We start from the raw sequence: 22,826 nt of genomic DNA, 5'->3' as shown, positions 1-22,826 counted from the left end.
TGTTTCCATCTCCGTGTCCTTAAAACTCACTTTTACTGTGTTTCATGCTTTGCCCAACTTTGCTGCCTGTGTGCTATTGTTCCCTCATGCCCTTTACAGTGACTCTCAGTATTCAGGCTCAGCTTGAAAGCTTCCTGCTAAATCTGAGAGCCCAGAATGCCCCTGGATGAGTGTTTCTACACCTCTGGGAGAAGTGTCCTGGTGCCATATGGGCTTGAAAATCAAGGCAAACTCTTTATATACTTTGTGCATGCAGTCAGTTTTTATAAACCTGTAGAGTGTGTGTGTTAGCTCATCCTTACAGAGCTCTGGACCCTCCTGGTCTCTTACCTGCATTCTCAAGACTCATCCTTAACCCTGGGGAAAAAACTCTGCCCACTGTGTTGCCATCAAGAGAAGAGGTAAATACAGAACACTTCTGAAAATGTTGGCTCCTCTGCTCTCTGCTGTTGCCATCCTTGGGGCTGCACTGCCTCCACTAGCTAGTTAGTTCTTTCTTAAAAGTCTTTCTTGTAAAAAGATTCATGTCTGTCTCCTTAAACTTGCTCCTAAAATCTTAAACAGAAAGAATTATCCAACAGCACAAAATTATAAAAGCAATGAACCCAAGCAAGAAGTCGATGGTGTTCCCTGCGAGGGGCTGTTGCTGCTGAGCGGGATCCTTGCTCCAAAAGGAGAGCTGGAAAAAGTATTATGACCTTCTGCCATGGAGACTGAGGATAGAAACATTCTGAATTCCAAACTGGAGCGGATACAAAGAGCAGCTCCACTTGCAGAGCCTCCTCCAGGGGAGCATTTTTGATGTGCTCTTGGTCAGGAGAGGAGCAAACCCAAGTTCAGTCTCTCCCCTCCAGCTGCTGCTCTGGGCACAAGAGCTGATGCCCCAGTGCATTAAAGGCAGTGGAGGAAGGTATTGCATTTTGATATTTTCACGAGTTTAGAGTGGTTACTGCAGCAGAGAGATTATTAGGAAGCTCCAAGGGGAATAAAGAGCTTCAGCTGCACCAGGTCCTGCTGCTACAACAGCAGGCGTCCCCAGGGCTGTGGCTGTGCTGAGAGCTGGAGGGTGCTGTTGTCATTGCCTGGGGGCTTTTAGGGGGGTTTTGCCACCTTTTTTTTTAATTTGCCATCTTCTTTTTCCCCTGGCTCTGCCAGAGGACTTAATTTTAATGCCTTCTCAACATCCCATGTAGCAACCCTCGCTGTAGGTGCAGTGACCATCCTTGGTCACAGCATTGTGCTGCAGCCACGTGGGGTTTTTGGTTCAGTTTGGTTTTTACACACTGAAAATGGCCCAGGGAGTACTGGTGGATCCCTCAGTTTGGGTGACAGGAATGAAGTAGTCCCTTCAGCTCTTCACAACACACAGGCTTCTGTTAATGATTAAGTTTCCTGAAGACCTGATTTCATTAGATGGAGTCTCCTCACACTCTGTGCCCATTCTCATTAGCACAGTGATTTCTGAACTCTTTCTAACGACTTCAGAAATGTTCCCATGGTGATGCTGGTCCCCTGGGAATGTGAGCAGAAGGCTGCAGGGACCCGATGCTGGTGGTGAGGTCTCCAAATCCCCTCACCCAACAGCCAAGGATGCTGCAGCTCCTTTTCCAGGGTTGACCAAGGAGCAGGACAGGGCTGGGGGCCCTGTTCCCCTCATTAGGTCCATGGGGCTCTGCCTGCCCATCTCCCTCTGTGCTCCTTTGGGTGTGTGAGATGAGTGTTCTATAAAGCTCATTTTTATAATGTGGCCTGAGTGCCTTTGCCTTCGACACAACGAGAGGAAACAGCTTCAAGTTGTGCCAGGGGAGGTTTACATTAGTTATTAGAGAAAATATTTTCATGGAAGGGGTTGTAAAACATTTGAATGGACTGCCCAGGGCAGTGGTGGAGCCACCATCCCTGGAAGTGTTCAAAAACAAGTGGATGTGGCACTTGAGCACATGGTATGGTGGTGATGCTGAATTGATGGTTGGACTTGATGAGCTTGAAGGTCTTTTCCAACCTTAGAAATTCCATGAATCTGTGATTTTATCACATAACCATACACTGTCTGTGCAGGGATGCAGAGCTGTCCCCCCCAGGATGTCCATGGTCAGGGTGGTGACAGTCAATGGTCGAAGACTCAAAACCCTGTCTGGAATTGCACTGCCCAAAGAGTTACAACCCCCTGGCCTTTCTCAGCTGCTCAAGTCATTCTGTAACCTTCAGCAGCTCTTGCTGCCTCTCTTCTTGGACTTACCTGATCACTGAGTGAAAAGATTTAGTGGAAGAAGTGTCAGGAGCTGCATGATCACTGCACACACCCCGAAATCTTTCACTGTAAGGGGCTGTGGAAGCTCAAGCTCCACCAGCAGCATCAGGAGCCCAAAGCTGACCAAATGTTTTCTCTGCTTTTCTTGCTGTGCTTTGCTTGAGTAATCAGGACAATTCTCTGTTAGGCATGAAATGAAAGTAAATGATTAGAATAAAGATGTGCTGAGCTACTTGACAAGGCTTGAGTACAGGGTACAGAATCTGTGGGTGTTTGGCACAGCCCCAGCACTGCAGATATTTTAGCTCCTGCTTATTTTTGATTCCGTTCAAATATGACTTACCTTAAAAAAAAAAAAAAATTAACTGCAAAGCATCTGCTGTTACACAACAGATATTCATGATGGAAAAATGGCATGAGAAAGCTCTAGGCATGAGCTGAAGGGCTCCCAGGGTGGCCTGAATTCTCCAGGCTTCAGCTCCTTCTGGAGTGCCAGGCAGTCACTGGTTGTGTACTGGGTGGTTTGGTCTGGCACATCACTCTTGGGGAAGGAAGAAACCTCCAGAAAGGCTCCTGAGAGGCACGAGCCACACTGTCACTGCTTCCACTCCCTCACAGCCCTCTGTGGACTTCAGAAGCAGCTGGGATGGGATGCTGAGGAAAGCAGCAGCATTCCCAGAGAGACTTGCACATGGAGATCCTTCCTAGGGACAAAGCAGCAGAGCACCCCTAGTGCATCTCTTCCACCTCAGCAGCCAATCCCCAAATTCTCAGGATCCCTGCAAGATGACACAGGGATCAGACCTTGATCAGAGCTCAGGGAGCGTTTGGACAATGATCTCAGGCACAGGGTGGGATTGTTGGGGTGTCCTGTGCAGGGCCAGGGGTTGGACTGGATGATCCTTGTGGATCCCTTCCAATTCAGGATGTTCTGTGATTCTGTGATTCAGAAACAACATCCCATATTTTTTGGCATCCTAAGGGATACATGTACTTCAGGCAAACATTTCTCTCACTCTGCTTCTGGCTAAAATAGCAGTGGAAGGGCCTTAGTGCTGTGACAGAGAGCCCTTCCCATCCTGCCCATCCCAGGATGCGTTTCAGTGCAGATAAGTGGGAGATGTTCCTGGATCTTTTGCCAGAAGCACACAGGGAGTCTGGTGGCAGCAGAAACAATCTGTAGCTCTCCAGGGTTCCTGGTTAAGTTGTAAGTCCGTTTCCAAACTTTGGTTCCCAGCTGCAGGGCCAGGCTGCAGGCATCACATCTGCCCCAAGAGGAAGGAATGAGCGTGGGCTGCTGTGAAGTATCCTTGCAGGAATAGAGGTGAGAGGGGCAAGGACTGGGATAGTGAGTGCTCACAGCCAGCTGGGATGAGTGGAAGTGAGGAAACCCTTCAAAAGGAGCTTTAGCATCAAAGCATCATTTCCAACACTGTAAATTCAGCTCCAGGATGTCTGTAGTGTCACTTGTCCTGAAGATTCAGATTCCCAGGGCAGTAGGCACGGCCCCAAGGCTGCCAGGGCTCAGGGAGCGTTTGGACAAGGCTCTCAGGAACAGGGTGGGATTGTTGGGGTGGCCTGTGCAGGGCCAGGAGTTGGGCTTTGCTGAATCCTTGTGGGTCCTTTCCAACTCAGGAGGTCCTGGGATTCCTGTGCCACATCCCAGGGTGCCAATGTCTGCAGCAGAGGGATCTGTCACTGAACCCCGGGCAGTGCTGGGGTGGGAATCACCCCCAGCACGATGGCACTGCCAGCAGCACCAGGGCATGGGATGTTTGAGTGCAGCACCAGAGCTGTGGGGAGGGTGTACAAACACAACAGTGTTAACAGGCCCAGCAAACTGCAGCTTGGTTGTTTTCCTGCCTTTAGGATACACAATTCCGGAAAAAAACTGGCTTTAAGTGTTCCCAGTGCTGCAGTGGGGTGAGAACCCGAGCTCTGCAGACCCAGAGCTATCTCCTGCTGACAGGGAGCTGTCAGATGACAAGTGCAGTGGTGGTGACAGTAGATGCTGAAGAGAACAGTGACAATGATGAGCCTTTTCATGAAAGGAAGGACCCACACCCCTTTCATAATAAGAAAAACTCTTCAGTGTAGCCCACACATGTTTCAGAGGCAGCTGCTTTGCCGATTCACGAGCCAAAATGTTCCATCAGTCCACACCTACTGAGCAATGCCAGTGGTGGGAATGAGGGGCAGGTTACATTTTGGTTCATAGGCCTTCTGAAAAGTGGGATAAACAACAGTCTTTATTCCCTTGGGAGGGAAAAAAATAGTGCAAATTCTGCCAGCAGGTTTGTAATGCGAGAGTGCTTTCCATGGTGTATTTTCACAGCTGTCTTATCGGTTTCCTAAAATGAATCAGGGTGGAGCAAACAGTTTAGGAATGTCATGAAAAAAGAGTTTGGAGCTTTGCTGTGGTTCATGATAGTGATGCCCTCTTGGGATAGCACATCAGAGCTGGGAGATCCTCCTGGAGACAGGGATAATGCTTTTAAAATATTCCCACATCCAATTGAGCAGCTGTTGTGTCTGAACTCTGGATGGAGATATCCCCTTCCTGCTTTATGGTGGTTTGACTTGGAGCTGATTTTGGACAGGTGGTACTTCCCCTTTTTCTGCTGGGATTCTGCAGAATGTGATGGTTTCTGTCACTGTCACTCGTGTCTGTGGGAGCTGAGGGACCTCAGAACTCAGTGCTGACCTGAGTGCTGGCTGGATCTTCCCTGAGATCATCAGCTCCATCTAAACCGAGCACTAAAGGTCATGTCCTTTCCCTCCCTGAGCACGGGGGGAGAACCCTGACCCAGTCCAGCAGGTTCAGTGTCATAAACTAAAGCCCAGAGAGAGGGCAGGAAGCACTTCAGTGCTGTCACCTCACATTGCTGTGCCTTTTCCCCCTCATCAGTGCTGCTGTTCAGGTAACAAAACAACTGCTCAGCCCAGTGCTCTTGTGGAGCACTTTGGATTTTGGAGCAGGCAAGAAATAACCCCAAATCCATAGTGATTTGACGTGCTCTGCTGGAGCAGGATCTGACGTGTTCCTGAGCACGGCGTGGGGTTAATTCAATACACGGGGCTGCTTTAGCAGCTTCACTAAATACCATTTATTCCATCACCACGGAGAGGTACAGTGGATTTGACAGAAACAAATGGAGTGAACCAAAGCTTTTTCCCTTCATAAAAATGACTATGATTAAACTGTGCCCTTTAAAATGCAGCCCATTAAATCAACTTCTCAAACTTCTGGCAGGTTTACTCTAAGCAGCCTCACTTATTTTGTTGCCTTTTACCTTATTTATTATTGTTTTAGAACTGGTGTTTTTCTGAGGATTTCCTGAGTCTGGTTGTGGAGGTGAGTGATCTTATCTTCACAGAATATCCTGAGCTGGGAGGGATCCACAAGGATCATCCAGTCCAACTCCTGCACAGACACCCCAACAATCCCATCCTGTTCCTGAGAGGATCATCCAAACCCTCCTGGAGCTCTGGCAGCCTTGGGGCTGTGCCCACTGCCCTGGGGAGCCTGGTCAGTGCCCAACCACACTCTGGGGGGGAGAATCCTTTCCTGAGATCCAACCTGACCCTCCCCTGGCACAGCTCCAGCCCTTCCCTCATGTCTTATCTTCCTTGCAGGTACCTCAGTTTTCTGCTGCAAACAGTTTCAGTGCCCAACCAATGCGTGTGCAAAAGAACATCCATGATTTCCCTCAGCTTTATAATGTTCTGAGTTGAATGTTTTAATGACATATTCACAATTATCTGGGAGAAATGTTTAGAGTGAGTAATTTTCCATCTACCTGAAAAGCTCAAGACAGCAGTAACTCACAGCAGTCCTTGTGTCTTGCTTCACCCTGAGTGCAAAACGCTGCTGCTCTGGTTCAGGAGTTGCATCTGTTTCCATGAATTTCATGAGGAATCTCTCAGCTGTTGCCCCAGTGCCCCAAATCAGGTCCAGCTGGCCCAGGTTGCCCAGAGAAGCTGTGGCTGCCTCATCCCTGGAAGTGTCCAAGGCCAGGTTGGACGGGGCTTGGAGCACCCTGGGCTAGCAGCAGGAGGTGGAACGAGGTGATCTTTAAGGTCCCTTCCGACCCAAACGCTCCCTGTCCTTGCAGGTCTCCATGGATGGTGGCATCTGTCATCACACACGGGCTATTCCAATGCTTAACTATTCCTGCAATCAGAAAATCAGTCCTGATTTCCAATTGGAATCATCCCTGTTCATTTTAAGCCCTTGTCCTGCTCGCTGCAGTCGCAGAGAACGGGACAGTTTCTCCTCCCTCCTCTCGACCTTACACCCACCTGAAGGTGTTGTCTTTGGGCTAAACATGTTCCTTCTCTGGAGAAACAAGGGGAGAGGTGGGATTGACAATAAATAACAGAAACATCTTTATTTCTGGTGCTTCAGTCTGGACAGGATTTATTAGTAGCAGTAATTGGGGTAATAAGAGCAGTGAGGGGAGTTTTTTGAGTGCAAATTTGTCTGAACTCTGCAGAAGCAGCAAAAGTTAAAAAAAACCCAACAACTAACAACCAGCAAAGCTTTTCTAATTTTTCCAGCTATAACAGTTGTCCTGCCAGTGAGGCTTGTCCTGCCTGTGCCTCGAGACCATCACAGCAAAGCACAGTCCATATATAGTATCCCTCCAGAACCCTGGAACATAAATTACAAAGGATAATGTGCTGGAATTTTAATTACTGGACGCAGACAAACTGGAAATGCAGTTTCCAGCTGCTCCCAGCGTATCTTTATCTTGATCCAGGACTATAAACATCACATGTAATCCCAAATCCTTACAGTAGCCACTGCACAGAGGCTATAAATAGCTGTGCCAGAGCTGCAGAACATGGTGTGAAGCTTTTCCTACCCCAGTGACCGCTGGTGTGGTGGCTGTTTGCAGCTTCACAGTGACTCCTGAACTCAGACTGACTGAGCTAAGTTGGTCCTGGCATGACTGAAAGGGGAAATACTGCAAGCTGGTCTAGTGAATATATGAATTCTGGTCTTTTTTTGTCTACAAAGAGCATGTTAATTCTGTGACAGGAGCAGAGTAGAAGGTCCAATTACAAAGATGTTCACAGCTGAGGGCTGTTCACCCTCTGATGGGGTTACCTGTGCCAGAGGGGCAGTATTTCAGTCAGAGTGTTACCTGGGTCACATGCAACCATGAAAGCTCCTGCATTGCCTCTCAAGAGGAAAATCATAGAATGGTTTGGGTTGGAAGGGACATAAAGCCCATTCAGTGCCATCCCCTGCCACAGGCAGGGACACCTTCCACTGTCCCAGGTTACTCCAAGCCCCATCCAACCTGGCCTTGGACACTTCCAGGGATCCAGGGGCAGCCACAGCTTCTCTGGGCACCCTGTGCCAGGGCCTCCCCACCCTCACAGGGAAGGATTTCTTCCCAATATCTAATCCAAATCCACCCCCTTTCAGGTTAAAGCCATTTCCCCTTGTCCTATCCTTCCATGCCCTTGCAGGACAAGAGGGAAAGGCTTTAAACTTCAAAGAGGGCAGCACGTGGTGAGACTGGTGTTATTGCTAAATTATATGATCTGCATAAATGTCCTCTCTTTCAAAACTGCAATTGGAGTTTGACATGCAATGATGTTCTTGTAAGAACTGGTGTTTTCTTTTAAACAGACACGACTGTGCAGTGATTTGTGTGTGTTGGGTCGGTGGATTAAGGACTCTCTGCTGCCTGTTTTGGAAAAGGGAACATGAGAAAGCATCAGGCAGTGTTTGAAAAGTCTCAGAGCAGGAGGAAACACTGGCTAGAGAGTGGCTGTGACCATCCTTCTGAAAATCACTTGCTGCTACCAAAGCAACCTCCAACACCCCGTGTAACACGATTTCCCCAGGTCATTTGTTTTTGCTGAAAATTTCTTGAGGCCATTGGGCAAAGTCCTTCCACAGAGGCCTCTGATCCCACAGAATTAAATCCCTCAGGAGGTCACCAATGTCCTGCTCTGACACACCTTGGCTCATGGCTCATCCCTTGGCCAAGAGCTTTTTAACTCTGTCTGAGGCTGTGGCTTTTTCCTCTGCTCCCTCCTGCTGTGGGGGGAAGTGGGAATGGCTGGGAGCTGTTTCCTGTGCAGGGAGGACTCTTTGCTGTGGGTTTGAGTGTGCTGTGGCCTCTTTTGTTTCTGCAGAGCCCTCAACAGGCAAGTTCTCAGGGTCACAGGGAGTTTTGGGTTTGGTTCTACGGATTTCTCAGGACACACAGCTCTGCAAGCACGAAAAGTTTTGTCTCTGTTGTCTGCTACTACTGAAAGAACCAGAACTTGGGTATAAATTCTGAGTTTCCCAAAAAGCAGTTCCTTTCATGGTGCCTGGTCCCTCCAAAACAGGTGTATACAGGAAAATAAAGCTATTTATACTCATCCCATCACTCTTTTTCCTTCTCTGGAGCTGTTAGCAAGCCCCAATTTCAGCTGTTGCTGAGATGAAGGGTAATGCTGGCATTAAAATGCAATACTGGTGGTGGGAGAAGGGTCATAAAGCACACATTTATCTAGCTTTAGACAAACTACAGTCAGTCATCCCCAGCTCAAGGTGCTCTTGCCAAAAATTGCAAAAATTAAAATGAAACAACCAGAGAAAGAGAAATCTCCCTTTTCTCCTGAAAAAAAAAATAAATAAAATCCAATCTATTTGTAAGGTCCACAGGCTACACAAATAACTTGCCTTTCATTAGTTACTGAGGGGATGGCAGGCCCTGTGTTCCCTCAGACTGCTGAAGTGTGAAGAAAATTAGTATCTCACATTTACGGGATTACACTTGGAATATTTTCTCCACAGGTGAATATTTCTTAGCTAACAAATATTCTAAGCAGTATTTATTTTTTATACGGTCACACTTAATAGAGCTGATCTGGGAGATGATCTGGTGGTACAGATGATTTAAAGAGACCGAGTGTTTTTATGGCTTCCTGGAGGGATTCTGGCTGTTTAAGAGACAACATCTTGTTTATTACAGCCAAATTTTGCCTTTGCTGTTGTGCAAACCCCGTGGCAGTTTGCAGTACAAACACGAAGAGCTGATTGAGGTTTTATGGGGAGTTTTTGGCTCCCAGGTTCACCAAAGAGCCGTTTGAAGGAGGGGTTGTAACGGGAATATCTAACGAGGTGTGGGATGTGACCGAAAAGGAACTCGGATTGGATTTCTGGTCCCAAGCTGGAATGGTGATCCCGAAACTCCCTCCTCACACCTTCAGACCTTAGTGAATCTTCAAAGGCTTTGAATGCTGGAGGTGATTGGTGCTGATATTCCTGAAATACCTGTAGCTGTGCTGGTGCCCAGGCAGGGACTGACTCCAGCTCAGAGCACTGTGGGCAGGTTGCTGCTGTATTCCAAAGGAAGTGCAAACAGCTGGATCCAGGGGCTCAGCATTCCGTGTGTCCCAGAGCAAACTCCCCGTGTTCCAGCAGGATCTGGCTCCCTGCTAAGCCCGGGGGTGTCTGTCAGCAGTGGAGAACATGGATGATTTCTTCTCAGTCCTCTCCCTCAGGATTTCAAACCCAAGGGGTGATTTGACCACCTTACACCGGTACATGGAGCCAGAGTGGGAAGCCTCCATACCTGGGAGTCCCACGTGCCTCAGGAAGTCCTAAAAGCCCCAAACACTATCAGGGGACACTGGATAACCTTTTTACACCCCTGCTCGTGCACTTTTTGGCCACGGCCAGACAGGGCAGGGTGGGAAATGCGCCCTGGATGGTTCCGCTGGAGCTCTCACCTGTGGCTAACACAAGGCTTAGGTTGGACACCAATGACTTGGTTGACACCCGGGCTTCATTCTTCTCAGGTGGAAGCTGGTCTTTTGCCATTATCTCATTCCCTTTGACTTCTTTTAAGTTGGACATCAGGAGGAATTTCTTCACAAATAGGGTTGTGAGGCATTGGGATGGGCCAGGGAGGTTTGGAGTCCCCATCCCTGGAGGTGTCCAGGGAACAAGTGGACGTGGCACTCAGTGCTCTGGGCTGGGGGACAAGGTGGGGATTGGGCAGAGGCTGGGCTTGAAAGCTCTGGGAGGTGTTTTCCAACCTCAGTGATCCTGGGATTCTCAGCTCTGTGCTGGAAGCACCAGATCCTCCCTCCCTTTCACTAACCTGTGCCTTGAAATCTGTTTTCTTAGGAATGACATGGATACAGATATAAGCAGTTGACATCAGTTCTGAGAATATTTTTCTTGTAGGTGGAACTATTATTCCTCCTTGGAGCTGTAACTGTGCACAGTCAGTGATTTGCTATGCTAATGAGTTGCTGAAGGAAAAATGGGAATTATTCTGGCTATGAGATCCCCTCAGTCCATGTGGTTTAAAAAGACTAAAGGGCAGCAGAAGATAAGCAATTCCAGAAAGCATTTGTGCTGGAAGTAATGAGAGAGGCAGGAGGCTACAGATTTAGAGGGAAATATTCCTGGAAGATTTCCCCCCTGTAATTTGTTGTTCCAGTGCTGGTTGCACTGTTTGCTGAGGTGCTGCTCTCCTGGGAAGGCAAAACCCAGTGACTGCCCTGACAGATGATGGGGGGGATATATCTGCACCCACCCTGATCCAAGATCAATTCCAGAAGCTTGGCATCTTGTTCATCACCTCTCCTACAAACACACAACCCCCCCAACCCAGTGCTGCTGTTTTTGTTAACGCTTCCCAGGTAGGTTTCTTTCTGTTGCAGTTTTATTTCTTGTACAAGTCATTTTCTTGACTCACAACCGAAGATTACCCTGTTGCTTAATTTATTTGGTGATTAATTTGGCGCTGTGGGCAGATGTGATGTAAAGCTCTTTACCATTCCGGGGTGAGATGGAGGCAAGCAATCTGCACCCAGGAGGTTTAACGAGGCATCCATCCCATGGGAGTGGAGATACTTTAATTTAATTAAAGGGAACATTTTGTACCGGACTAAAAAGATTATTTTCTTGACTAAGACATAAATATTAGTTTTCTTAAAGGGAAATACCCAGATAAATAAACAAATTTCTGTTTACCACGTATACTTTGCTGAGCAAAAACAATGTTGATTTCTAGTTTGAAGAGAGAACCAAATTTCTGTCAGCATTCATGTGGCCAATTAAGCAATGCCAAGATGCTGATTGGATTGCTGGTTTCAATGTGTGCCTTATGTTATTGAGGTAATTTAAGTAAATGTTTATGTTAGCTTTAACACATAATACAGCATTTCCTGCGTGTTCCTTTTGTCCTGGCCTTCAGCTGTGTCTGATCTCTCACAGGGGAGAAGGAGTAAAACGTTTTGGTTTCCAGGTATTATTCCCAGAAGTGTCCTTTTTAAAGCAGAAGCACTGGAAGGCAGTGGGGGTGTTGTCACAGCAGAGGTGCCTGGAGCAGCACAAGGGCACCGGGGCCATCCCATTCCATCACCTCGGGATGTGGCCGTGCCCCAGCATCCCTTTGGCAGCCCTGGCCTAGAGGTCCCTGCAGGGGCAGGTTCAGCCCTCAGAGGCAGCTCAGGTGTCTCAGCCCTGCCACAGGCACTGACAGAGCCCGGGGCCACCTGAGGGCCCACAGAGCTGCCCCTGGGAAGTGCCTCCTGTTTCCTCCTTTGCAGGGCGCCCTTCCCACGGCTCACAGAATCCCAGGATGGTTTGGGTTGGAAGGCAACCTTGAAGATCATCTTGTTCCAACCCCTCTGCCACGGGCAGGGACACCTTCCACTAGCCCAGGTTGCTCCAAGCCCCGTCCAGCCTGGCCTTGGACACTTCCAGGGATGGGGCAGCCACAAATTCCCTGGGCAACCTGTGCCAGTGCTCCACCTTCACAGGGAAGAATTTTTTCCCAATATCCCATCTGTCAGTGTGAAGCCATTCCTCCTTGTCATGCCACTCCAGATCCCTGTAAAGTCTCTCTTCCATCTTTCTTGTCGGTTCCTTTCAGACACCGAAAGGCCACAATTAGGTCACCCTGAAGCTCCTCCAAGCTGAACAATCCCAACTCTCCCAGCCTTTCCCCCCAGCAGAGCTGCTCCATCCCTCTGATCATTTTGGTGCCTCCTGGACTCGCTCCAGCAGCTCCATGTCCTCCCTGAGCTGGGGACCCAGACCTGGAGGTAGCTCTGCAGGGGGGTCTCACCTGAGCGGGTCAGAAGCATCTTCCTGGCCCTGCTGGGGACGAGCCCAGGTTACCGTGGGCTTCCTGGGCTGCGAGCGCACACGGCCGGGGCCCGTCCAGGCTCTCCCCGCCCGCCACCACCGCGCTCCCCGCTCCATCCCCGCTCCATCCCCGCTCCGTCCCCGCTCCATCCCCGCTCCGTCCCCGCTCCATCCCCGCTCCATCCCCGCTCCATCCCCATCGGGGCCCGCCCGAATTTCTCCCGCTCGCCGGGCGCGGGCGCTGCTCCCCCGCTGCCGCCCGGGGCCGATCGCGGGTGTGACCGCGGCGGCCGCGCCAGGTACGGGAGGGAAGGGATGGGAAAGGATGGGAATGGAAGGGATGGGAAGGGAACGCGCGGCCCCGGCAGCGCCCACCCTTCTCCCCCCCCCCAGCCCGCGCAGGTCGCGCCCGGGCGGGGCGCGCGCCGCGCGCTTTGCATAACCACGCCCACCTCATGAATACGCGCTAGGCCACGCCCCCCTCCCCGTGCGCCCGCGGTGGGAGGGGGCCGGGAGCCGCGGGAGCGCGCAGGGAGCCGCGGGGGCGCGCGCGCCGCTTCCCACCCCCCCTTCCCCGCCCGCCCCGCCCTCCGCGCGCGCTCCCGCGGAAGAGGCGGCGGCGGCGCGCTCGGAGCGAGCGAGCGAGGGAAGCGGAGCGGGGCCGCGGGGGGGGGGAGTGGCCGGCGGGCGCTCCCCGGGGAGGCCGCGGCGGGCACGGACGGAGGGACGGACAGACAGACAGACGGACGGACGGACGGACGGAGGGGGCGCTGCGGCGGGCGGGCGGTGAAGGAGCCGCCGCGGCGGCGCCGCCGGGGAGGGGCGAGCCCGGCCGCCCCCCTCCCCTCCCCTCCCTTCCCCTCCCCTCCCTTCGCCTGCCCGTCCCCTCCCCTTCGGGCGCGCGCTCGCCCCGGCGGCGGCGGCTCCCGGCGATGCGGTGAGAGGAGCGAGGCGAGCAGGGAGGGAGGGACGGACGAGCGGCCGCGCTCGGTGAGGGGCCGCCGGGAGCCCCCCGCCCCCCCCGCGCCAGGTAAGGACCGGCGGGGCACCGGGGGGGCGAGTGGGAGCCTGCGGGTCTCCCCCCGTGGGTCCGGGCTGCGGGGGGGACACGCTCGGGGCGAGCGGGCGACGCCCGGCGATGTGTCGGGGTCGCGGGGGGGGGTTCGCGGCGAGACCCCCCCGTGCCCCTCCCGCGGGCGGGGGAAGGGCTGGGGCGGGGTGGGGGGTCCCTCCCCGCGCCCATCCCCCGGGGCTGGGGGTGCCTCGCTGACACCGCTCGGGATGCGGCGAGCGCCGGGAAAGGCGCGGTCGGTTGCGAGTCCTCTCTCCCCCCCCCCCAAATTCCGTCTTTTGAATGGGCAGCCGCCCGTTGTGTTTGGAAGCGGAGGTGAGCGGGGCCGGCGGGTCGGGGGGGTTCATCCCGCCCTGCGGAACCGCCGAGCTCATCCCCGCCGGCCCTCGCCCCGTGTTTACCGGGAGGTGCCGCAGGTACCGCACGCGTGAGCGCCAACACACCCCGCGCTCGCCCCCCGCTCTGCGGGCACCCCCTCCCCCGAACACCCCCCCCCGAGGGGTGAGTAAGGCGTGTGTGGAGTCTAATGACACACCGCATCCCTCTCGGTTACACGCGTGGGTTGGCTGTTGGGGGCTCAGATGCAAAAGAGCCGTGCGAGATGATGATGATGATGATGAGGCAGACGGAGCTGGGATGGGGCGTTCGTTCTGCGAGGAAAAGGCAGCTCCTCGTCCCCCTGTTTGCGTCGGGAAGTTCGGGAGGCGATGTTGGCGAGCTGGTTTAGGGGGTGATGCGTCGGCGTGGGTTTTTTTTACACAGGTGAAAAATAAGCGCGAGGAAAAAGGGGACACACCTGGGGGATTTAATTAAATCGCGAAGGTGATTTAGCGCTGCTGGGGGGTGCGGCGGAGCCAGGGCACGGGAGGGAAGGCAGATTTCACGTTGGGATTGGGAGGAGGAGAAGGAATACGGCGAACGTGCCGTGGAGAACAACAACATGGCCAGGAGCCCCTGCCTGCAGCACAGCTCAGGCTGAGCCGGGAATGGTTCCTGCCAAGGGCTCAGGGGTGGGTGTTGTCTGTTTTTCTTATCTGGTCCTCAAAACGCGAATATCAGACCTGGAAACATCCACTGCCGAGGTGCGAATCGGAAAGGAAAAAGGAGCTGGTGTAATAAGGTGGCTTTCGGGGAGAATGTATGGGAGAGGATTTGCTGGCTGCGGTCACATGAGGCTTTTTATGGGTGGGGAGAGACACCTTAGATCATGGGTAGTTGGTGTGGAGGAATGTTTATCTAGGAAATGCGTGATGGCCCTGCAGTCGAATTGAGAAAATACAATATATTGCAACTTGCCGTAGTCAAAATCTCATTTTTTTGGCTTTGCAAAGGAACTATCAGGTGGAACAAAAATGCAGTGGTACTTGGGTGAAGATTTTAAACAGTTTGAGGTCTGTGGCCATTATGACTCTGGGTCTTCTAAGAAAATAAACAACCTACTTAGAGTTGGGCTTCTTTTTTGTAGTAACTCGTGCTGAGGGCATCATAAATGCAAAAGACTCTGTGTACTCCAAATTAGCCCCGATTTCCTTGGAGTGGAGAGGAGTGGCAGGGTCGTGTCCTGTTTGGATCTTGGCTGTGGTCGTAGAATCTTGGAGCAGACTGGCCTGCAGTGTAGACTGGTAATTACAGTGTGAATTACTGGTTACAGATTCAGTGTAATGGGCTGAGTAATATAATTTTAGAAAATAAACTCCTTATCAGTATTGATTGCGTTGTGGCAGTTCCTGTCTTGGTCTCATCTCTCTGTCTTTTCCATTGGTTTTCCCATGATCCTTGGTTGTTTTTAATTGAAATACATACTCTGACCAAAAATATGTCTTCTAAGGTACTAAGTTACCTCTTAACATTTCAGGTCACATATTCTACATTTACTTTCAATTAAACCTTTGGAAACCAGTGATATATATGTTGATGTTGAGAAATCCATGAGCGTGCCTGGTATGTGCAGGGAATTTTTAAAAGATGAATTTTTTAATACATTATAGGCAAGCATCCCTAACTTCCTGCTTGCAAATTCTCCTTTATCAATATTAATGGCCACAAATGCAAACTGTGTAAGGCCCAAGTGTGGATCACACACAGCATTATGCAGTCTGTGAGCTCTTCAGGTTTGGGTTTATATATAAGTTTCCAGAAGAACAATTTAATGCAAGGCCTGCTTTGTGATGTATGAAGTTATTTATGGTATATCTTTGTTAGTTTATAATCTTATATTTTGTTTAATTTCAGGATGCTTGTTAAAATTTGTGATAGTATATTGTGTCTTTTTATTAGGTAGCAAAAGGAAAACAATAAGAAGGCAGCCAGAAAACTCTAAAAACAACCCCTTGGCATATTAAAAAAGAAACCTGTGACTCTCCCAACTTAGTGCATGGTTTTTCTCATTAAAAAAAGAGAAGGATTATGCCTCTTTATGTTTTATCTCAGTTTACATTTTCTAGAGGTGGTTGAACTGAGAGGCTGGTAACACCTGTAACCCCACGTGGTGCAGCATTAAAAAAAATATTTTGCTTTCAGATTTTTTTTTCTCTTTACAAAAACAAAATCCCGCTTTCTTGTCTTTTTCACGTATACACATTGACTCTTTTCGACTTTTGAGGACGAATTTCCTTTCGAGCAGACGTGGCAAGATGATTTCAAGATGATTTCCTTTGACGTCCGGGCGAGCAAATGGCTCTGAGGGTCGTTTCTTGCTGAGGCAGAGCTGGTGGCAAGGACTGGTGCTGAGTCAGTGCCCTCTCCTCCCTGTTCTCCCACCCACCCTCTCTCTGGTCCCGTGTCAAACCCTTGAGCTGGGTGAACGACCACTTTTTATTTTGTGGGGTTCGTTTCTCGCTGGATCAATAAACTGAACCCGACCTGGGGGACATGAGGGTGGCAGGAGGAGGATGCAGGGGTTAGAAATAGTGGTTGCTCTGTCCTTCCTGGCAGCCCTGAGCTCTGAGTGGTTGATGCCAGTTGGGAACTCGTGTCTGGAGCGTTGCACAAAGGATGGCACCTCACGGTGGACATGGTTTATTTATGTTTAGTCCTACACAAATACAGTCTTCCAGCCTTTGTTATGTCACTGATTATAAGCCTTGTGATCAGCCCCATCAGTAATTTCAGGGTGTCTTGCCCTTTGTTTCCAATGTGATAAATATGTGCCAACCTCTAGGAATTCTTTCAGCATCCGTAGGACGTGCCCAAGCTCTGTGGTGACACAGGACATGGTGACATTACCAGTAAGGGCTGGGGGAGGTTTCCACACCATCAGTGGGAGCAGAACTGAGCCTGCTGCTTGGTTGACTCTTGTTCTTGGTGTCTTCATCCAAAACAATGCCCCATATGAGCTGCTGTGAAGAAACTTAACTCCATCCCAGTCCAAACCAGCCCAGAATGACACGTTCATTTGAACTTGAAGGTGGAGAATGTGCTCACTGGAGGTAAATTAGCATTTGGAGCTCACTGCACCTGCAAATATTTGATCCAGTGAACTGGATCATTTGTCTCTGGTTTATTTTCCTACTGGGTTTTATGAGCTTTGAAAAATCAAATTCTAGTTATGTCACTTAGAATGATTCCAGCCCCCTTATTGTATTGGGGCTAAAATGTAGTTGTTTGGTTTACATTCATTTAAAAAGTAATTAATTTAAATACAAACTCTACATTAATTAGAGAAGGTAGTAGCTTGTTTTGTGTACTTAGGAAGGGAGGAATTGAGAATTTAGAGCCCAGCCTTGGAATTGTCCCATATAATAGAGTTCCTTGAGGTTCTACTTCAGCAGTGTGGGAGGAAAGGATCTAGTTTAATGATGAGGATGCTGGAAACACTGGAGAGAAATTTAGGGTGGAATTGGCTGTGGGATTCTGATGGAGAGCAGAAGTTAAAGTTACTGGGTTGAGAATAAAAACTCTCTATGTTCTGAGTGCTGTGGCAATGGGATGGTGGAGTTTCAGCTCCTCAGGAGGAGAAATATTGGAATAATCTGAGTTCCCTGAGCACTCTGGATTTCTTCCTGGGCAGCACTTATTCCATATCTTTCCAAAGTTTGTCAAATAACAGAATTTATGCTGTGGCGTGAGAAGCTCCATCTCGGGTAAAAAAAAAAAACCCTCTGGAAGAGAACATTAATTAGTAATGATAAAACATAAAAAGTACCTTGTGCTTATTTGACTCAAGTTTGGGTTTGTGCCACGTTGCGTCATTGTTTGATTTCAAAGGAATCATTACTTATTCATGGCTTTTATAAAATGTGTGTAATGGTTGGGTTTGTGTGCCTTCTGCATAAAGCAAACCTTGCTCTTAAGTTTTGCTTCCTCAGTCATTTTTATGATATTTGATTTATTTGATTTTTTCCTGCTCGGAGCGAAGGGCTTATTTACTAAAAACGTTGCTTTTTTTTTGGAATTTAAAATTCGAGTGGCTTTTTTTTTTTCCCCTTCCTCTTCCACTGATCCCACTGCTTTGCAAAGGTGAGAGTTACTCAGAGTTATATCAAGTTTAACCCGAGGTAGGAATCCTTAAGAGCTGATTTGACAGAGGCACACGTAGATTCTTGAGGAACACGCCGGACCCCGGTGAGTTCACGTTACTATTCCTGCACAGACAGGTCTCCACACGCCGGATCCGGGGCCCTGGTGCTGCTCAGGAACGATGCTGGGTGAGCTGGTGGCAGGGAAGTAATCTGGGAGAGTGGTGTTCTCTCCTGAACTGGCAGCGCTGATGAAGGCAGCGATGAATCACGCGTGTTGGCATTTCAGCTCTCACCCAGTATTTGTTATTTATTTGTCCTTTATGAAAAGAACATATTGGTGACTGAAGGAGCATCTTCCCCAGCAGGCCGGGAGCTCTGCTGGGCTGGCTGTCAGCTTGGCTGTTTGGTTTGTTGTTAGGGATCTTTCATACTCATCCTTTCGGAGTCTTGGAGCGACTTGTTGCTCGTTAGTCGTTCGCTCGTCCCTAACGAGGAGGAACGGAGTGGTGTGTCCCGAGTGGAGGGCCCGGGGTGGATGAATGACCCTTTCTTGCACCACAAGCAGTGCCATTCACAGTGCCCCGTTGCACAGAAGTTCCTGAGGAGTCATCTGATGAGCGTTTGTGGCCCTGTCGTGCCGATCAAAGCCGAGCGGGCTCAAAGCTGGGTTTGTTCCTGGCTGAGCTGGGAGGGTGTGCAAATACCAAATGTGTGGCTGCCCTTCTCCAGGCCTTCCCAGAGCCTGGGAGGCTGGAGACAAGCTTTTTTACTGCTCTTTCCTACAGTTTCTTTTTAATCTGTCAATATATAACAATTTCTCGTGGAGTCGGTTGCAGGGGGGACAGCAGAGATCTGGTCATCACCAGGAATTATTTACCTTTACATCCAGTTTTCCATATGTTCTATTTTGTTTTGTTTTGTTTTTTTTTTTGCCATTGGGACAGCTCACTTGGTTTTCAGAGCTCAGTGACACTTTGCTGAGTGTGAAATTATAGATTTTCAGTCTGTAATGCTTAAAACCTGAAGCTTGTATCACATCACTGCTGAAACTCAGCTGAATAGTTGAGCTGCATCTTTCACCCTATTCCCTAGGGAATGTTTTTAAGATTAAAATACAGAATAGCTTGAGCTGAGGTAAAATTCCCAAGTGACAGTGAATAGGGTAGATGTCTTGTTTTTTGCCAGGTTCTTCACTTTATTGGTGAATATTTAATTGTCTTATTTTTACTTACATCAGCTTTAATTGCTAATTATGGTTGAATTGTAGTGATCTCAAATTTGAGATTTTTAATGATCTCATTAATGAAAGAAGTATTTTGGGTAGGTGAATCCTTATTTGCAATACAAGTCACACTGGGAATTTGTTATTAATAGGGTGGATGAGAAAAGAGATGGTTAATTTGTGTTTTGGGGTAGGGGAGCTTCTTGTTACTTATGTACTTTTAAACATTTTGGGTGTTTATTTCCTTTTTCCTTTCATGCCTCTATGATTTCCAGGGCAGGTACAATAATATTTTGGTAGATTGCTGCTATTTTTCTGTATTCAGGTTATTTAAGCAAAATGCTTTTATAAAGCAGTCAGGAGGAAAAACCTCTACTGCAATTTGTATTTTTGAGATGCCTTAATGAGCGAGGCTCAGATATGGGTGGGAATGTTTCCCTCCTGTTTTATGTGTTTTTTTCCCATCTGTCTGTCTTAAAAATTTGTGTTTCCTACATAGTTTGGAGGAGCAACTTGATGAACACGTATGAAACACAGAAACCAGCAGTGCATATGAAAAAATACCAAAATTAAAGATGATGTAAAATATCCTTCAGAATGAGAGTTTGAATAGTTATGGTGGTGGTGGTGGTTCAAAAGCTTTAACTGATGCTCTTGAAAGTACTATAATATCCTTAAGCTGGAAACAATTATGGTCTCTCTTGTCCCTGCCAGTCACCTTGTTGATAATCTGAATTTCCTTCAGTGCAGGTGAATTTTCCACCTTTGAATTGTGGAGTGTGGAGCTGATTGAGCTGAATCCCGTGGTCATGTTTTTAACAGTTGGCTTAAATTTTAGTAATAATATCAGTGTTGTATTGATTGCTCTGATGCTTCTGTCTCAGTTTATGAAATGTTATTTCCAATGAAGTAAATTAAAAATACAAGGAAAACTGGGAGAAAGCACTGAATCAAGTCCTGTTTCTGTGTGTAGAAGTATAAATGTTGGAGGATTTAGATTCTCTCTGCAGCTAAATGGAAACTGGTGTATTTTGTTTATTGTTTTAGGGAAACAAAACAAAACAAGGCTCTTTGAGGAAGTTTTACCTGTCTGTGCCATCACCAAGCTGGTGATTCCCACTGACAGCTCCTGGTCTCTCAGCTGTGCTGAACCAGATGTCTGGGTGGAAGGTAGAAAGAATAATCCCATTTTCCTCTGGTTGTTCCTGGTGTTCTTGCCCTGCAGTGAGTCCCTGGTGGAGCTGAGCAGTTCTCTGGAGTTCCCAGGCCTGGTTGGTCCCACCAGGCTGGGGCAGCAGATTCTGGTGATGCCTTTTTCCATCAGTAAAAATGAGCTGCTGCCATTTGCTCTTCAGGAGTTGGTTCTCATAAATTTGGCATTTTTAATGAGAGAAAATATAAGAAATGTGCAGCCAGAGTGCCCTGAACAATGAAGTGTGCATATTCCTGTGGTTAGTCCTTCTGTTTACATCTTTAATAAGAGCTGATTTTCCCTTTTTGCCTTATCTCCCATTCTCTCCCGTGGGATTATTCTCTGTCTAGAAACTCTTTTTGATAGTCAGGGTGCCCTTAATGTTCCAGATAATGATGTGAAGAGGCTCAGGAACGAGAAGATAAAGGTACAAAGCGCTTTTGTAGAAACGAGTTCCACGTTTTTAATGCTGAGAAATGGCAGCTGGGAGTTCACCAGGACTGGGGGGATGCCAGAGTGGGACTTGGAATTGCCCTAAAAAGTGATGCCCTTTCAGGCCTAAGCCCCCTGTGCCACTCCTGCTTCTCCAGGCTCCTTTAGGGTGCCCACATTCCTGGTTCTGTGGCTCTGCTCAGTGCCTGGGGCAGGTCTGGGAGCAGGAGGGGGGGGTCGGTGGCTGAGCAGATAATTGGGATGGGCTTAACGAGGCTGCTCCTGCAGCCTGGGAAAGTCTTCAGCAAAGGGCAGATCAAGTGGGCAAACAGATAAACAACTTTCCATCCTTCAGAGGTTTCATGGAACAGAACATGGAGTGGTTCTGAGAGAGGGAAAACCGAAATAAAAGTGTGGGGATAGATTTTAGAAATCTGTGATGCTTGAAGAAGAGAACCAAAAGTGTGTGTGTGTGACTTTTATGAGAGTTGTTAAACTGAGCCTGGGGAGGGGTGCAAATGCACGTGGATATTGGGATCTGAATGGTCCAAATCAATGCTTGCCTGCAGGTTTTGTTGTCCTACCCCAGCGTGCAGCCCGTGGTTTCTTCACGTGATTTTATTTTTAAGGGCATTTGCAAAATGATCTGGGTTCAGGCAGGTCTTCTCTAAGTGTAGCTGTGTGTTGCTTAATCTCTTATTTTCTGCAGTTGCTTAAGTTGGGGGTCTAATGCTGTTTATCTTTCCTAGCAGCTTTTGCAGTTCTGAGTAATCTTAGCTTAATAGATAATTAATATTTTATGAAGGGACAAATCTCCAGTTTGCTTGTTTAACGGGGATTTTTTTCCCTCTTATTCACATCATTTTCCTATTTAATTTTCAGTGTAAGATTCGATTAGAGGCCCCTGACTCAGTCTCCTGCTGCTCCACGCAGTTTTTCGTGTGATAAGCTCAGCTTCACAGTCAGAACATTCGTGCTGGATCGAAATCTTTGAGAGCAGCTTTCCACTTCCAGCAACCTTTGGTTCCTACCAAGCCATCCCTTGGTGTTTTGCCTTCAGGAGTGGGGATTTTGTGTAACAGGCACCACGAAAAAAGGGAATATTGTTCTTTGAAGGCTTTAAGCTGTCATGGAGCTACATGTGCCTCCCCTCTTTCTCTTCAGACTGGTAATATCATCTATATCTTGATTTTAAAATCCCAAGAAGCTGCAATGCTGACAGCAGGCAGAGCTGCTCCACCTCCTCAGCAGAGGTGGAAGGGACCATCTGGCACTATGTGGGTAGCAGTTATCCCAAAAAGTAATAACAGTGGGAGTTCTTGCCAGTTACAAGTTGTGATCACAGGCCAAATGGTGTCCTTCTAAATCAGTGTTACGTTTCCAAAGGCAAAGGAGATGCAAGGGTTTATTTTTGCCAACTTGAGAAGTATTTTCAGTCACAGGGGGGGCTCTGCCGAGGGTTTTGGTCGCTGGCATTTGAGTGAAAGTGTGAGGGGAGTAAGTCAGGGGAGTATGGGCTGTGATGCTGCTAGACCAGCTCCCGGGCTCTAAAAAAAGGTGGCTTTTTTTGGGATTACGTAAACCTCGACTCTGGTTAGTCCATGGAACTGAGGAATGGTTTTAAAAGGCTGTATAATGCAGTGCTCTGTTGATTTGGTTTAGGCTTTGCCCAGTGGGAACTGAAAGATCTCAGTTCTACATCTTTGGCACTGCTAACCAGGCTTGAACAAGCTGCTGCTGTAAAATGATGGGAAAAACGTTGTAACAAGGTGAAAAATTCCCTGTTCCCTTTCGCCGTGGTGGCCCCTGGTATTTTTTTTTGTGTGAGAAGTTGGATGTGGAACGTTCAGAAGTGCTGTTCAGTGGATGCAGAGCTGCTTAACAGGTTGCTTAGTAACCTGGATGGAGGAATTGAGTGTGCTGCTGAAACCTGTGGATGGCATCGGCTTCCAAGGGGTGGCAGGGATGGGAAGGAAGGAAGGACTGGATTCAAACAGATCTTGACAAATGGGAAGCTTAGAATATGAACAGGCTGATATCTCAGAGTTTATTCTGAATAAAAACGGGCAGCAGGACAAAT

General features: G+C 48.7%; 1 protein-coding gene and 1 long non-coding RNA gene across 9 annotated transcripts in view; both read left to right on the top strand.

The window, feature by feature from the left end:
• The first annotated feature begins 785 nt into the window (after positions 1-785).
• LOC127461179 (uncharacterized) lies at positions 786-8,465 on the top strand. Of its 2 annotated transcripts, XR_007899980.1 has the most exons (5): positions 786-910; positions 3,489-3,575; positions 5,565-5,606; positions 7,896-8,113; positions 8,408-8,465. It is a non-coding gene; the product is annotated as an uncharacterized LOC127461179 (long non-coding RNA). The 2 variants fall into 2 exon arrangements; XR_007899979.1 differs by lacking the exon at positions 8,408-8,465 and having other exon boundaries at positions 7,896-8,173.
• Positions 8,466-13,079: 4,614 nt separating this feature from the next.
• TANC2 (tetratricopeptide repeat, ankyrin repeat and coiled-coil containing 2) overlaps positions 13,080-22,826 on the top strand; it is a 237,374-nt gene continuing 227,627 nt past the window's right edge. For 6 of the 7 annotated variants that reach the window (XM_051768653.1, XM_051768650.1, XM_051768651.1 and 3 more), the window contains exon 1: positions 13,080-13,398. The gene's annotated coding sequence lies outside the window, so the exon portion shown is untranslated. The remainder of the gene's footprint in view (positions 13,399-22,826) is intronic. The other variant, XM_051768649.1, reaches the window with a different exon arrangement.

Source organism: Manacus candei, unplaced genomic scaffold, assembly GCF_025592945.1.
Source record: "Manacus candei isolate 608988 ecotype Guabito, Panama unplaced genomic scaffold, ASM2559294v1 h1tg000096l, whole genome shotgun sequence".
In the NCBI taxonomy this organism is placed as follows: domain Eukaryota; kingdom Metazoa; phylum Chordata; class Aves; order Passeriformes; family Pipridae; genus Manacus; species Manacus candei.
The sequence above is the reverse complement of the archived record's forward strand: the minus strand, read 5'-3'. Positions and strand labels throughout refer to the sequence as shown.